The 17,664-nt window shown below is 46.2% G+C and overlaps 1 protein-coding gene across 2 annotated transcripts in view; it reads left to right on the forward strand.

The window, feature by feature from the left end:
* ANO1 (anoctamin 1) overlaps positions 1-17,664 on the forward strand; it is an 84,269-nt gene that overhangs the window by 15,756 nt on the left and 50,849 nt on the right. The window lies entirely within an intron of this gene.

Here is a 17,664-nt window from a genome sequence, read left to right on the forward strand (position 1 = left end):
ACTTTTCCAGAACTGAGCTGGCTTCTTGAGGTGTTTTTCAGCAAATTTAACTCTGGCCTGTCTATTTTTGGAATTGATGAATGGTTTGCATCTAGATGTGAACCCTTTGTATTTACTTTCATGGAGTCTTCTCTTTACTGTTGACTTAGAGACAGATACACCTACTTCACTGAGAGTGTTCTGGACTTCAGTTGATGTTGTGAACGGGTTATTCTTGACCAAATAAAGTATGCGGCGATCATCCACCACTGTTGTCATCCGTGGACGCCCAGGCCTTTTTGAGTTCCCAAGCTCACCAGTCAATTCCTTTTTTCTTAGAATGTACCCGACTGTTGATTTTGCTACTCCAAGCATGTCTGCTATCTCTCTGATGGATTTTTTCTTTTTTTTCAGCCTCAGGATGTTCTGCTTCACCTCAATTGAGAGTTCCTTTGAGCGCATGTTGTCTGGTAACAGCAACAGCTTCCAAATGCAAAACCACACACCTGGAATCAACCCCAGACCTTTTAACTACTTCATTGATTACAGGTTTACGAGGGAGACGCCTTCAGAGTTAATTGCAGCCCTTAGAGTCCATTGTCCAATTACTTTTGGTCCCTTGAAAAAGAGGAAGCTATGCATTACAGAGCTATGATTCCTAAACCCTTTCTCCGATTTGGATGTGGAAACTCTCATATTGCAGCTGGGAGTGTGCACTTTCAGCCCATATTATATATATAATTGTATTTCTGAACATGTTTTAGTAAACAGCTAAAATAACAAAACTTGTGTCACTGTCCAAATATTTCTGGCCCTAACTGTATGGGGTAACATAAATCTTCCCATCCTGTCGTCTGTCTGGATATCTCTGGATATTCTGCTTAGAAAGTTATTAACTCTCGGGTTAGGAAGAAAAGATTAGTCAGGAGTTGTCAGAGTCAGGTGGAGGCCCGGGGTATAAGCCATGGTGTATGTCTCAGTATCCGCCATCTTACTGGTGCAGCGCTGATAGAGGGAGATTAGGAGACTTTATTTGTCAGACAGATTTAGACATTTTGCAGAAAATCTTCAGGAGGTCCGAAAGCTAAAGAAATGTGACAAAAAGATGTGGAGAGAGCCAAGGAGGGGTCGGCTTTACTTCACCCAGGGCAAAGATTCAGTTCAGTGCCCTGCACCCTGGCCAAGGGAATTGTGCTTGTTGGCGCCTCTCCTCTAAAACCCAGCACATGGAGCAAATACCCCTGTGACCCCCTCCCCTAGCTACTCCCCTGCTTAAGAATTAAAGGGCACTGAGCTGCAGTAACCCAGCTCGCCCACTAGGCAGAGAATACAGCTGTGCACCTGGCTCTATTTTCTGTGTTACTTTCTGAACCAACTTGATTGGCGGTGGTGCTGGGGGTCGGACACCAAGCAATCTAATACTGATGATACTCACCCATACCAGGCACCCGGCACATAAAGCTAATACAGTATCAGTACTTTCTATCACCTGAATTATCAGTACACAGTATCCCCAGATCTGTCCCTGATATATCCATTACAGTCTCAGGCCTTACTATAACTCCTAGGCAGCAGGCCCGCTGCCTCGGGGTCATGTTTGACGCAGACCTTTCCTTCACCCCTCATATTGAATCACTTGCACGTTCATGTCACCTCCACCTCAAAAATATCTCCAGAATACACCCTTTCCTTACCAGAGATACACTAAAGACACTTATTGTCTCTCTGATTCATTCTCGCCTTGACTACTGTAACTCCTTACTAATCGGTCTTCCCCTCACTAAACTCTCTCCTCTACAATCTATTCTGAATGCAGCGGCCAGGCTCATCTATCAGGCTAGACGCTACAGCGAGGCCTCCGGTCTGTGCCAGTCGCTACATTGGCTGCCCATTCAATATAGAATAAAATATAAAGTTATCACTCTCATCCACAAGGCTCTCCATAATGCCGCACCTCCCTACATTTCCTCCTTCATCTCTCTCTACCGCCCAACCCGTGTTCTCCGCTCACTCAATGACCTAACACTTACATCCTCTATTATCAGAACCTCCCCCGCTTGTATACAAGACTTCTCCCGAGCTGCACCACTTCTCTGGAATGCTCTACCCCGGACAATCAGATTAACTCCCAATTTCTACAGTTTCAAACGCAAACTAAAGACGCATTTTTTCAGACAGGCTGATCACAATTCCAAATGCAAACCCTTCTTGATGCCTTTTCAGCCTAACATATTTGTCCATGCTCTATCCAAATGTTAAAGGACACTACTAGTGACGGCCCATAAAGCTTTGTTTGTGTAATGGCTGCAACCTCTATTACAAAATTGTCTGACCCCTGTATAAGCAATGCTGCCCCTGCTACCTCTTGTGTCATCCCCTCTACCTCATCGATTGTAAGCTCTTGTGAGCAGGGCCCTCAGTCCCATTGTGTGAAATGACGTTCTTTGTTTTGTATCTGTCTGTATCTGAACCCTACAAATTGTACAGCGCTGCGGAATATGTTGGCGCTATATAAATAAAATGTATTATTATTATTCCCCTGTACCAGGGGTAGGGAACCTTCAGCTCTCCAGCTGCTGTGAGACTACAACTCCCAGTATGCTCCATTCACTTCCATGGGAGTTCCAAGAACAGCAGAGCAAGTATGCATGCTGGGAGTTGTAGTTTTACAATAGCTAGAGAGCCGTACGTTCCCTACCCCTGCCCTATACTATGGGCAGACTGTATCTCCTACACTATTGGTGCACAGTATCCCCTACACTATGGGCACATTGTATCCCCTACAATATTGGTATACTATGTCGCCTACACTATTAGTACATTGTATCCCCTACACTATTGGTACATTGTATCTCATACACTATTGGTACGTTGTATCCCGTACACTAATCGTACATTGTATCCCATAAACTATTGGTACATTGTATCCCATACACTAAACGCACATTGTATCCCGTACATTATGGGTACATTGTATCATGCACACTATGGGTACATTGTATCCCATACACTATTGGTACATTGTATCCCGTAGACTATAGGTACATTGTATCATGCACACTATGGGTACATTGTATCCCGTAGACTATTGGTACATTGTATCCCATACACTATGGGTACATTGTATCATGCACACTATGGGTACATTGTATCCCGTACACTATTGGTACATTGTATCCCGTACACTATGGGTACATTGTATCATGCACACTATGGGTACATTGTATCCCATACACTATTGGTACATTTAATCCCCTACACTATTGGTACATTGAGTCCTCTACATTCTGGATACATTGTATCAAATACACAATCACATACACTTTCGATGTAAGATATTTGGATTTGGAGACTTCTTCAGGAGGGTCACAGATGTTCCTTCCGCCCCGGATCATGTCAGGGAGTTTTTGTGGGGGTGTGTGATGATCTGGCAGTGATAGACTTGCAGGGCCAGGTGGCAGATACTTTCCGTCTGTGACACCTTGGGATGTTAATAAGGGGATGGTTTGACTTTGAGTCGGGTTTCTTGATCTTGGTCTCAGCTGTCAGTAAAATGATGAAAGCGTAGAGTGTGAGGTGGAGGATCCAAAGTCCAAAATCTCACAGCAACACAAGTGCTGCCCCCGTGGGTAACAACCTGCTATAACACGATATGAAAGGGGTACAAAACATAGTGAAAACTTGACCCCTACATGTGAATCTAGGGACAAATTCTTGTCCGTATACTCAAATCTATCTATAGACTCTAGTTACATTATCATCTATGCAAAAATCCAAAGTGGCAGCAAATTCCCTCCAATCCTACAGGGTTGCTGGGTCAGACATGTCCCAGTTTAAAATGAGGGTGTGGTTTATTAAACCGCACCCAAAGTGGGCGGATCCATTGGATTTAGGGTAAGCCTAGACAGTTTGGTGATGGGGGTTAAATGCACCTATTTTACCAATTTCGGTCAGTTCAATGCAATGTATGGCCCCCTTTTTGGTTGCGCTACTCACGGCCGGCGCTGGTTACCCCTATAAGATTCTGCAGGATATTTCAGGATAACTTTTCCTCTATTTGTACAAGGGTTACGGAGCGCCCTCCCTCCTTACCCACCACCCAGCTGTTACTAGTAGCACCGAACAAGCGCTGCTGTGTGCAGGATCCCTTTGCACAACAGGAAGTGTCCACGTGCTGGCGAGCCCAATCTTTCAATCTGTTGCTATTTATACCGTTATCTTCTATGGGAAAATGGCTATGAATCAAATCCATAAATCAATCTTGAATGGGCGTCCTAGTGGGGCCTCTCTGCGGCCGCAGCGGAATGTATTTGTCCCTTACTAGTAAGCCATGATAATGGTCGTTTTTGTGGTTTCCAATGGAACGATATTGCAAAATAAACTGGCGTCGCGTCACTAGAACATGATGGAGTAGGACAAAGACCGTGTGGTGTGCCGAGATACTTCGTGTGGCCCTTTAAGAAGATACTCAGGTCATTGACAGAGGAGAGAACACGGATGCAACAATTTATACATCTAGACATTATTTAGCGGTTTTACTTCTTTAGCGCCAACATATTCCGCAGCGCTCTACAGATATTGGCTCGCAATCCATCATGTAGGTCTTTGGAGTGTTGGAGGAAACATGGGAAACCCATACAAACCTCATTTAGATATTGTCTCTGCATCTCCATAGCTCTCTATCTAAGGCCCAATTCGCATCTGTGTTTAGGTGTCCATTTGGGAAGTCCGTTTGGGGACAAAAACCTATCTGCATAAAAAAGCAATTACCGAAGGAAACCCGCGGAACCCATAGACTATAATGGTGTACGTGTGGTTTCCGAATGAAAAATGCGTCCTGATGGAAGCAGAAAGGAAGACGGAAATCGATGTAAATCTGGCCGTAATAACATTAAAGGGATCCTATCTTTTAACCACAATTTTTTCTTCCTAAAATGTCGGAATAGCCTTAAGAAAAGCTATTTGTCTCCTATCTTTCCTTTTCTTCTCTGCGCCGCCATTTGCCTGCAATCCTGGTTTTTCTTGGTATGTAAATGGTATCTTTCGCAGCACTGGGGGCGGGCTCCAGTGCTCAGACAGCACTGGGGGCGTCCCCAATGCTGCCAGAGAGCTCTCCAGCGCCGCCTCCATCTTCTTCTACAATGAGGGATTCACCGAATCTTCTTCTGATGACGTCTTCTTACTTCTAGGCCTCAGCGAAGCCGACTGCGCATACCCATGACCACAAGAAAAATGGCTGCTTCCATAGTATTGTAAGCGGCCATTTTTTCGTGGCCGGCGGGCATGCGCAGTCGGCTTGCCCTATGCCTGAGGCCTAGAAGTTAGAAGACACCACTAGAAGAAGACGCGGTGAAGACCTCGTTGCAGAAGAAGATGGAGTCGGCACTGGAGAGCTCTCTGGCAGCTTTGGGATCACCGCCAGTGCTGTTAGTGCTGGAGCCCGCCCCCAGTGCTGCAAGAGAGCTCATTTGCATACCGAGGAAAACCGGGATTGCAGGCGAACGGCGGCGCGGAGTAGAAAAGGAAAGGTAGGAGACGAATAGCCTTTTTTTAAGGCTATTCCGACATGTTATGAAGAAAAAATTGTGTTTAAAAGATAGGATCCCTTTAATATATAGCAGTATTATTACAACAAAATGTTTAGCACTTTTATTAGATCAGATATGGCATCATGTTCCTACGTATGTGGGTATTATCTGAGCACTGTATGGCGGTATTCACTTTTGTATTGTGTGGTGCTGTACAGTGCATCGTATTCACAGTGTGCGGTGGTGGCAGCATTATATGGTATTGCCATTTAGGGAACCATATGAAAGTGTTATTTGGCTCGTGTACAGTGATCCAAATTCACACCCTGCATGGATACCACAGTCACCACCCGCAAACACTACACGGCTTCTCTGGAAAACCTTACATTCAGGATACAGTGTAACACGCCCTGTACGTGATTCATATCCCATCACAATAATATTTTATATCCGGGATACAGAAGAGGCCGACCAAAGAGGGAATAAATAAGCGTCCGATATGCTGAAGTTTGCAGAGCGGGGGTGCCTGCGGCGGAGGGTGGGGGGGTGACACAGTGGCGGCTTCTACGACAGACCTGCAGGATATTTGTCCACCAGAAGTCTGTGATTACTTTCAGGGTGTAGTCAGCGGCTGGCATTTGGTTTAGTAGGATCCAGTCTGACAGGTCACTTGGCAGCGTGTCCATATCTAGAGCGCTGTGCAGTGCCAGAGGCAGCTGGTATCGGAGATGTCATCCTAAGAGCTGTAATGGACAGTAGCAAATATCACGGGGAAAATGATCAAAACTAGAGATGGGCGAAGCTTGCAAGATTGGTTTTACGAATATTGGCGAGATAGCGACGCTTGCTAAACAGAGGCCATGAGGAGGTGCGACACATACACAAGGATACTCACCTTCCCTCACCTCTCCTGTGGCATCCGGAACCCCATCGGGGTCCTCCTTTAGCCTCGTGAATGCCGTTGCAGGCCCAATAGGACCACTGTCACCTGCAATTAGGCCTTAGTGGTCTCCTGGGGCTTCTAATGTCAGAGTACAAAAATGATTCAGGGGTAGTGAACCTCAAAAATTTTGGGTGCAGCCAAAACCGAGGGTTTTTTTGGAATATTTGGAAAACGGTGGGCTGATCCAGTTGCTGTCTAGACTGTTACTTAAAGGGTTTGTGCAGGACTTGAAAACATGGCCGCTTACCTACCCTGTCCATGTGTGATGTCACCAAGGTTGTGCAAGATCACGTGGATCCTGGTTTTGGTGTGGGCGCTCTCTCTCTCCCGCTCTCGATGTCTTTAGAGAACTCTGGTTGGAAAATTACTTACTAAGGCGTCTCTTTATTGACATGCGCCCATTTTCTATAGAAATACAAGTTTACTGCTGAATTGCTGATGAGATCATTAATCGGCCCAGGCTTGTTTGTTAGGATATTACCTGTATGGGAAATAAAGGGCTGTGTTCACAAATACATGAACAACCTCGGGCATGGGTTTGTCGGACATTACATTACATCTGCAGTTCTGTTCTTTCATGTAAAATCTTCAATAGACCCTAGAACGTTTAATGGGGTCCCTACAAATAATGGAAGTCATGACAGTAGAGTAAACAGAGTCTAAGAGTTACATCATGTTTAGAAAACATACACTGAAGATTCTGCACATAGCACTCACAGATGACAGACAGTACGAGTCAAGTGGGAGAAGTGTCAAGTTACATCTTATAGGATACACTGGAGCTTCTGCATACAGCGCTCACAGAATAGACAGGCAGTGTGAAGTAGGGGTAAGAAGTGTGAAGCTGCATCTCATAAGGTACACTGGAGATACTGAATACAGAACTCACAGATAATAGGCAGGCAGTGTGAGTTAGAGGGAAGAAGTGTGAAGCAGTGTCTTACAGAATACATTGGAGATTCTGCACATAGCACTCACAGATAGTGCATGGGAGCTTTATAACTCTGAATCAATCCAGTGTACTCACCTACTTTATCAGTGCTCTTCCACTAGATAGGGCAGAGCTTGGTTGGAAAAGGTTCGAGAGCTGCCCTTAGGGTTAACTAGGTAACCCTATAGTTCACAGAAAGTCAGTCACAATGGGGAGGCTGACAACCGCAGGAGATGCACCTCTGGACTGATAGGCGGGCTGGTGATCACATGACTCAGCTGTCCATACACTGCTGGCTAAATAACACTGCTAGTACATTGATGGTGAGTTAGCAAACAGTTTCCCTCATGATGCCCCTCCATGTGGCATGTAGGCCACAGGTACCCTGATAGGTACCTCAGCAATACAGGTCCCTGTAATTGCCCCCAGCCCAAATTCTTCCCATAAGCAGAACTATACAGAATCATTAAAGAGGTTTGCCTAGAATTAGAGAAACATGGCTGCTTTCTTCCAAAAACAGCGCCACACCTGTCCATGGGTAGTGTCTGGTATTACAACTCAACTCCATTTAAGTGAACAGGGATGAGTTTTAACCACACACAACCTGTAGACAAGTGTGGCGCTGTTTTTGGAAAGAAACTGCTTTTCTGACCCGAGTTTCTTCATGGTTAGAGGAGGCCGAACCGCAACCAGTCTGTTCCATCCATATTCACAATCCTTATGTAACATTATCTATAGGCGAGTCTGATGATATCAGCATTATTGATTCATCACCTTTATATGAGTCACTGCCGCATACCGCGCCAATCTAATCAAACTCGAGAGCTGTCATTAAGACAGTTTTATAAGAAAGGCGTCACCGTCCTCGTCTGCTCAGCTCCGTCAGGTTACTGCCAGGTGTCAGCTCAAGGTTTACAGACATAAGTGATGTCTTGGGGCATTGTTTTCTCAGACTGCATCTGGGAGACATGTAGGAGGAGTAAGACAGGCGTGACCGCCGGACCCATGGCAGGTGATACCTCACTGTCATCATACCGACGGCAGAATGTGCAACATGTGTCGGTGATATCAGCCTCGCAGCTAGTCAAACACAGGAAAGACAGATACCCTTCACCAAATGCTTCCCGCCACACGTCTATAGTCACTGACGCCATGTATAGCATCCAATCAGTGAGACGGATTGGTGGACTCCAGTGGCCAGAAATCTGCCCTAACATGCCTTCTTATGTCTTCACTACCCGGCCCATGTTTCCACCAGGTGTACAAACCTCATTTTTAAAGGATCCAGGTACACAGATACCAATAAATCACAAAACTTTTGTTTGGTGTGTGCAAGAAAATGGGATTAGCTGGAAGTAATACCTAAGAAATAAGAACACGCCGTCCTGGTTCTGGTAGAAACACATGGCGGTGGTGCCTCCAGCCAAAGTGGTGGCAACTTAGTCATAACGCTACTGAAGTGGTTTATTACCACAGCAATTCTTCCAGGGAAATACACTCACCGGCCACTTTATTAGGTACACCATGCTAGTAACGGGTTGGACCCCCTTTTGCCTTCAGAACTGCCTCAATTCTTCATGGCATAGATTCAACAAGGTGCTGGAAGCATTCCTCAGAGATTTTGGTCCATATTGACATGATGGCATCACAAAGTTGCCGCAGATTTGTCGGCTGCACATCCATGATGCGAATCTCCCGTTCCACCACATCCCAAAGATGCTCTATTGGATTGAGATCTGGTGACTGTGGAGGCCATTGGAGTACAGTGAACTCATTGTCATGTTCAAGAAACCAGTCTGAGATGATTCCAGCTTTATGACATGGCATTGCATTATCCTGCTGAAAGTAGCCATCAGATGTTGGGTACATTGTGGTCATAAAGGGATGGACATGGTCAGCAACAATACTCAGGTAAGCTTTGGCGTTGCAACGATGCTCAATTGGTACCAAGGGGCCCAAAGAGTGCCAAGAAAATATTCCCCACACCATGACACCACCACCACCAGCCTGAACCGTTGATACAAGGCAGGATGGATCCATGCTTTCATGTTGTTGACGCCAAATTCTGACCCTACCATCCGAATGTCGCAGCTGAAATCGAGACTCATCAGACCAGGCAACGTTTTTCCAATCTTCAATTGTCCAATTTCGATGAGCTTGTGCAAATTGTAGCCTCAGTTTCCTGTTCTTAGCTGAAAGGAGTGGCACCCGGTGTGGTCTTCTGCTGCTGTAGCCCATCTGCCTCAAAGTTCGACATACTGTGCGGCGTTCAGAGATGCTCTTCTGGCTACCTTGGTTGTAACGGGTGGCTATTTGAGTCACTGTTGCCTTTCTATCAGCTCGAACCAGTCTGGCCATTCTCCTCTGACCTCTGGCATCAACAACGCATTTCCGCCCACAGAACTGCCGCTCACTGGATGTTTTTTCTTTTTCGGACCATTCTCTGTAAACCCTAGAGATGGTTGTGCGTGAAAATCCCAGTAGATCAGCAGTTTCTGAAATACTCAGACCAGCCCTTCTGGCACCAACAACCATGCCACGTTCAAAGGCACTCAAATCACCTTTCTTCCCCATACTGATGCTCGGTTTGAACTGCAGGAGATTGTCTTGACCATGTCTACATGCCTAAATGCACTGAGTTGCCGCCATGTGATTGGCTGATTAGAAATTAAGTGTTAACGAGCAGTTGGACAGGTGTACCTAATAAAGTGGCCGGTGAGTGTATATATTGTATATTAAATTGATACGCCAACTATCGGACTGTGACAAATTTTTTGTATGTGTTTTTGACACTCCATATGTGTACATGCGACCTCTGCAGCACTCCACAATTCCATGGCGCACATCAAGCTTGCTCACTGTTCAAAGTTGGCCACCAGGAAACCCAGTAGGCCCCAGCGCCCACAACCCCTCTCGATCAAGCCTGCCCTTTTTGTTGCATGCCACACACCGTGTCATGACATATACACACAATGTGCCATCTACACACATTTTTGTACCCAAGCCGCTATAAGACGTAGTCCAGTGGCTCGGAAGATTGGCCAACTCTTCTGAGATGCCAGGAGGCCACCCCATTTAGTAGGAGTCTTCCAGATATTTCAGGATAGTTGTCAAGTATGGCGTACCTGTAGGCATCACCGCTCAGACAAGGATTAGCTGCAACGGGCGTGTCCATATACGGCACTGCAGGATAATACACAAAGACTGAAAGGGACTCCCGGACCGGACTCAAATTTCCAAAAATAATCCCAAAAAATTTAGGCATGCCCTGACCCAAAAAGTGGCCTAGCTCGTGCAAACTCTACCTAAAAATGCCCATTCCGACTCAGTGTTGTGCAGTCCAGATCCATTGTCCGTTCCATTCTGACAATTATGTACCAAGTCCTATCCAGCTCCGTAAAAATGGAAGGGAACGCACCATGAAATCAATGTAGCATGGAAGGCTCTCAGTTGTCAAAAATCGAAACTCCCTCGACCTGCACACTCGGTCTTGTCATGCCCAGCGCTGTCCGATAAAACCACCAACCATGACAATGAATATTATTTGCCAACCAAAAGGGATCCGTGCCCTTGTGCTCGCCCATGTGATCCCAGCGCCATAGATGTACTGCACTGGGCATTAAAGGGAGTCTGTCACCAGAACCCAGCCTATTATAAGCACAAGCCCCGGCCTTGTATGTGTATGGCGGAGGGTGACGAGGGATTAATTATATACTTAGATAACTGGATGAACGGTCGGAACGGTATTCTATAGCATGGGGCCCTTGGCCCTTACTTCAATGACTGTGTAGACTTATGTAAGTTGGCGCCTCGATCATTCTGCCAGAGACATAAAGGACGCTGCATACATTCTAACACAAATACACGGAGCGCTCACATTACCGGAAATGTCAGATGATCAAAACGTCTGAAATGCTGCCGCCTGACATGCCGAAAGTCTCAGGATGGCATGGTATGCAGCCTTAAAAATACACTGCAGAGAGAAGGAGCGCACAAGATGGTCATCCCTCACTGCCCTCCATTCATGTCATGTCTTAGAGGCCTCTACTCATATTCAGCTGTCATACAAGTAGCCATGGGGTGAAGTGACGTCCGACTCCACCATGACCACCGGCAGCAGCTTATGGAGATGGAAAGCTTAGAATTATTTTAGTCTCCCCTTCCTTTCCTTTCATTGATCTCCCAATATTCAGTTTTCCACTATTATTTCTTAATATTCTCACTAACTGCAATAAAACTCTGAGTGGAGAGGAGCCCTTCAGCTGCTAGCTCCAAGTGGCTGCAATGTCCAGTTTTTGAATTAGTAGTACCTGCTGCAAAAGCTCAAGTTGGGCACTCCCTGTGCAACCTCTCGTCAAAGCCATCAGCCGCGTCCCATCCAACATTTTAGCAGCATTTACATCTCACTTTCATTTTATATCCGGCCCAGACCGCCATGAAGACTTCCTCACAACATATCTGTGCACACATGCTGCCATTGCCCCCCAAATAATTATCATACCCTCTTTTGTACCACATCCTCCCCCACGTAATACCTCCTTGACCATATGCTGCTGACCACCTGCTATTTTTGCCATTAAAGGGTTATTTGTCTCCTTTCTGACAGTGGAAGGCAGTGTATCATAAATCTTCTCACTCCAGTGCACCAGAGGTCAGGGGTGATAAATTTACGAAGCAAAGACTGGCAGCCATCAGAGGTTTAAATTAAGGGGATCAAAGAAATTTATCCAGCCATAATGTGGTGAGGGTCACCTATGGACCCCAGCACAAAAATTCACAGTGGGCCTGAACTATGTTGCAAAAATAGCGTGACTGGGGACATGCTGGTCCTGCTGGCACTTCTTCGTCACTATCAACTATTCACTTCCTAGCTTTGCACTATCAATTACGTGGGAGAACCGCCTGATACCTATTCTTACAGGCCAATAGAATACAGTCTATTGTTCTCTGTCATCAGCTGTTGCAGGCTAGGTAGAAACTATAGATATTTACACATTCAGTCTCATGGGAATCGCCAGGTATCACCCACTTTTTGGTTTCAGGAAACCATCTGAACGTCTCAGTTCCTGATTCCTACCTGCTGGGCTACATTGCTTGCAGTTCTCCCATATCTATCGTAGTTGTGATCGTCATGCTGGTTCTCTGTGAAGTGACAGAATGCATCAAATATTACGTCAGCGGATACAGGACTGCGTATATACTGGGTGGGATATGGAGTCTCAAAAATAAGCAATTTTGTTAAAAAATAAAAATAGAAAAACCTGAACGGCGGATTGTACGTTTCAATGTCACCATAAATGGGGCGTCTATTAATCAAGATCTTATTAGCCACAGCAAAGGGAATGGTAGTCTCTATGTCTACCAATATAATCCAAAATGGACAGAGCACCCTGGAGCTTCATGTTACGTGTCCTCTGGTATTGACAGAGTACTCTGTATCATCGGAGTCTGTGTTCCCGTCTTGTGCGGCCTCTTTTATGGTCCCTGGTGGCCCAGTAGGCCTTGGATAGTGTCCTCATGCTGGAGCTCACGGCTGTGCAGTCTGTTGGGGATCGTTGCTGGCAGCAAACAGAAAAAAGGGAAGACAGAGGAGAGCGCTACAGAGTATACAGGGGGCAGTATAACAGCGTATACAGGGAGCAGTATAACAGCGTATACAGGGAGCAGTATAACAGCGTATACAGGGAGCAGTATAACAGCGTATACAGGGAGCAGTATAACAGCGTATACAGGGAGCAGTATAACAGCGTATACAGGGAGCAGTATAACAGCGTATACAGGGAGCAGTATAACAGCGTATACAGGGAGCAGTATAACAGCGTATACAGGGAGCAGTATAACAGCGTATACAGGGAGCAGTATAACAGCGTATACAGGGAGCAGTATAACAGCGTATACAGGGAGCAGTATAACAGCGTATACAGGGAGCAGTATAACAGCGTATACAGGGAGCAGTATAACAGCGTATACAGGGAGCAGTATAACAGCGTATACAGGGGGCGGTATAACAGCGTATACAGGGGGCGGTATAACAGCGTATACAGGGGGCGGTATAACAGCGTATACAGGGAGCAGTATAACAGCGTATACAGGGAGCAGTATAACAGCGTATACAGGGAGCAGTATAACAGCGTATACAGGGGGCGGTATAACAGCGTATACAGGGAGCAGTATAACAGCGTATACAGGGAGCAGTATAACAGCGTATACAGGGAGCAGTATAACAGCGTATACAGGGAGCAGGCTATCGTGGCAAGAGGTCAGCTATATGATAATACCGACTCGCTATACCGCGCCATTGATTTGGATTGAACTCAGACTGAAGCATTGTATAAGATTGTGCTGAAGGGGGTTGGCGATCCCTGTGGTCCCTTCGGTGAGGCCCAAATTGTGTAGATGTTCCCCACGTTATCTACAAATGAGGGCCCAGAGATCGGGGGCCCCTGCTGACCCCACACACCGACCCGCGGGTTATTATTGTATTATTTGGATAGGTTGAGGGCACTCGGCCTATCTCCTCCAGCACACCTCCTAGGCCGAAATCTGGCAATGGAGGCCTGCACACTCCCGGATGGTGATGGTAGTAGTTCCCCCGGGGGCTTCCAGTTGGGGTGGGGTCCTCTCTGACCCTAGTCGTCTCCCACTGTTATGTATGCCCAGGCTGATTGGTGGCGATGGTCCTTGTTCTCCACTCCGAGCACTCTCTCCGTATCTTAGACACGGCCAGTACTTGGTTCTGGGGCTGATAATAAGGAAGTCCTTTCTGGGCCCAGTTACCTTATAAGGTGGATCCCAGATAACACCTCCTGGCAGGCAGCACTCCTTCTCTCCTCCTGGCACTGTGCCTGGTAGAAGATAGTTCTCCCCTGTCTCAGGGTTGTCTTGAGCAAGGCCTTGGGCTACAATCTTCCCCCTCAGGGAGTGTTACTGACATGGCCGACACTGACCGGACACAACTGACTGCAACTGAGGCCCTGAGGAGACTGAAAATCTCCTAGACTAGGGCTGTACCATGTGTGAAGGTGGAACAAACAGTGGGGCAAACCAACAGGGGAATACATAGGGGAAGCTGCAAATACATGCAATATACATATTACACACACATACAGCCAGAGGCAGAGAAAATACTAGTAATAAATCAGAGACACTCCAGGAGGCGGCAGCCATTATACAGAGGGGTCATAATACACACTGCTATCACTATACATTGGGGTCACATACCTCCCAACTTCTGAAGAGCCGAAAGAGGGGGACAAAATGTGTGGCATGTACAAATTTAGCTCCACCTACCTTTATGTTGACTCTGCCCATTATCATTCATGTCTCCCATCTCTGCCCCCAGATTCATGTCCTCCCCATCTCTGCCCCCAGATTCATGTCCCCCCCCATCTCTGCCCCCAGATTCATGTCCCCCCCATCTCTGGCCCCAGATTCATGTCCCCCCCATGTCTACCCCAGATTCATGTCCCTCCCATCTCTGCCCCCAGATTCATGTCCCTCCCATCTCTGCCCCCAGATTCATGTCCCTCCCATCTCTGCCCCCAGATTCATGTCCCTCCCATCTCTGCCCCCAGATTCATGTCCCCCCCATCTCTGCCCCCAGATTCATGTCCCCCCCATCTCTACCCCCAGATTCATGTCCCCCCCATCTCTACCCCCAGATTCATGTCCCCCCCATCTCTACCCCCAGATTCATGTCCCCCCCATCTCTACCCCCAGATTCATGTCCCCTCCATCTCTACCCCCAGATTCATGTCCCCCCCATCTCTACCCCCAGATTCATGTCCCCCCATCTCTGCCCCCATATTCATGTCCCCCCATCTCTGCCCTCAGATTCATGTCCCCCATCTCTGCCCCCAGATTCATGTCCTCTCCATCTCTGCCCCCATATTCATGTCCCCCATCTCTGCCCCCAGATTCATGTCCTCTCCATCTCTGCCCCCAGATTCATGTCCCCCAATCTCTGCCCCCAGATTCATGTCCTCTCCATCTCTGCCCCCAGATTCATGCCCCCCATCTCTGCCCTAAGATTCATGTCCCCCAATCTCTGCCCAGTTTCATGCCGCCCCCCCAACCCCCGCCCCCCTTCATCTGCCCCCAGTTTCATGGGCCCCCTTCATTATGTTTCACCTAAAGGGTAATTTATATTGTGTGGGGACAGTATAGGGGGCATTGTGCTGTATCCGGGGAAACTAACGCTGCAGTATCAGGGTATTTTCACATGTTTACTTGGGGCCCTAAAAATGGCAAATCCTCCCAGTTCAGACACGTAAGAATGATGCATCAAGTGCCAAATTTAGCTTCAATATCCGAAGGGAAACATTAGGCCACAAAAATAGCAAAAAACTAGATGTCCACAAATTATTTAATCAAATGCTGAAGACGTTTGGATGTCATTTCCCCAATTACTATATTTAGTCAGAACAGAGAATTAGGACATTGATAACTAAGGCTTATAATAGCTGGGGGGCCACCGGGGTCACTTGCTTTGAATCATCACTTTTCAGGAGATAATCTCACGATCGGCTGATCTCAGGGGAAGTTCTGCAACTGGAAACCCCCACGATCAGTGGTCATCAACTAGAGTCCCAATTTCTTTTTGTTCCCACTATAGTGATGTGGCCCCCGATGAAATCAGGGGCCCCACTGTGTAATGTTGTGCGCCAATTTTATGTCCTGGCTAAAAGATGGGCCAAAGGTCGACTTTTGAAACCCTTGGCGTCCAGCAGGGAGAGTGCCGAGAAAGGAGCCTAGAGTTCCGAAACGTTGTAATCTGTCATCATTATTAGTTTGCCATTAAAAAGGTATCAACTACTGAAGACTCTCAAGTTTTGTTTTTGTTTTTTTTTTTTTTTTTTTTTTGGGGGGGGGGGGGGTGGGTTATATTTCCTAAGTTACTTGTAGTGATGACATCACTAATGTCAGTAGTAGATTTTTCTCCACAGCTGGGTAGTCACAGGCCACAGCAGTAGAATATATTGTCCTTCTTTCTTGCAACTTTCTTCATCCCATTCATGAACTTCTTGGATATTTCAGGGGACAATGAGATTCTTTGCTATTTTTACATTTGTTTTGCTGTTTTTTTTTTTTTTTCTCCTTTCTATAACTTTGAAGATTTTGCTACAACATTATTTATGCCTAAAATTCCCTAAATATCTTGGGACTCAGAAGAGGATGTGAACGGCATAAATTTACCATTAACCCTTTAATTACACCGGGGCTCTAGTGTGTTTACTTTAGTGTGTAGAATGTCATCCACTCCCAAGAGCTGCTTAAAGGACACGGCACTACATGAAGGAGCACAGTGACTTCACCATCAGAATAGTGAGCGCAGCTCTGGGGTATAATACAGGATAAGTAATGTAATGTATGTACACAGTGACTGCTCCAGCAGAATAGTGAGCGCAGCTCTGGAGTATAATACAGGATAAGTAATGTAATGTATGTACACAGTGACTGTACCAGCAGAATAGTGAGCGCAGCTCTGGAGTATAATACAGGATAAGTAATGTAATGTATGTACACAGTGACTGCACCAGCAGAATAGTGAGCGCAGCTCTGGGGTATAATACAGGATAAGTAATGTAATGTATGTACACAGTGACTGTACCAGCAGAATAGTGAGCGCAGCTCTGGAGTATAATACAGGATATGTAATGTATGTATACAGTGACTCCACCAGCAGAATAGTGAGCGCAGCTCTGGAGTATAATACAGGATAAGTAATGTAATGTATGTACACAGTGACTGCACCAGCAGAATAGTGAGCGCAGCTCTGGAGTATAATACAGGATAAGTAATGTAATGTATGTACACAGTGACTACCAGCAGAATAGTGAGCGCAGCTCTGGAGTATAATACAGGATAAGTAATGTAATGTATGTACACAGTGACTGCACCAGCAGAATAGTGAGCGCAGCTCTGGAGTATAATACAGGATAAGTAATGTAATGTATGTACACAGTGACTGTACCAGCAGAATAGTGAGTGCAGCTCTGGAGTATAATACAGGATGAATTATATCCTGTATGAGGTGACTCAGATTTAGTGCTCATGAATAGGTGGGTCAGATCAGGGCTGTTTTAACACATTGGTGGGTCTTGTACAAAAGTTAAATAAGTGCCCCCCCCCCCATCACCACCGCTTACAAATACTTGACTTGCACAAATAATAATGCCCCCTCAATGGCCCCCACATAGAATAATGCCCCTTAGTTGCTCTCACACAGTATAATGCCTTCCTAGTGGCCCCATATATAATGCATGTCATAATTTCCACTTCCA

This window comes from Leptodactylus fuscus, chromosome 7 (assembly GCF_031893055.1).
Source record: "Leptodactylus fuscus isolate aLepFus1 chromosome 7, aLepFus1.hap2, whole genome shotgun sequence".
Taxonomy (NCBI): Eukaryota; Metazoa; Chordata; class Amphibia; order Anura; family Leptodactylidae; genus Leptodactylus; species Leptodactylus fuscus.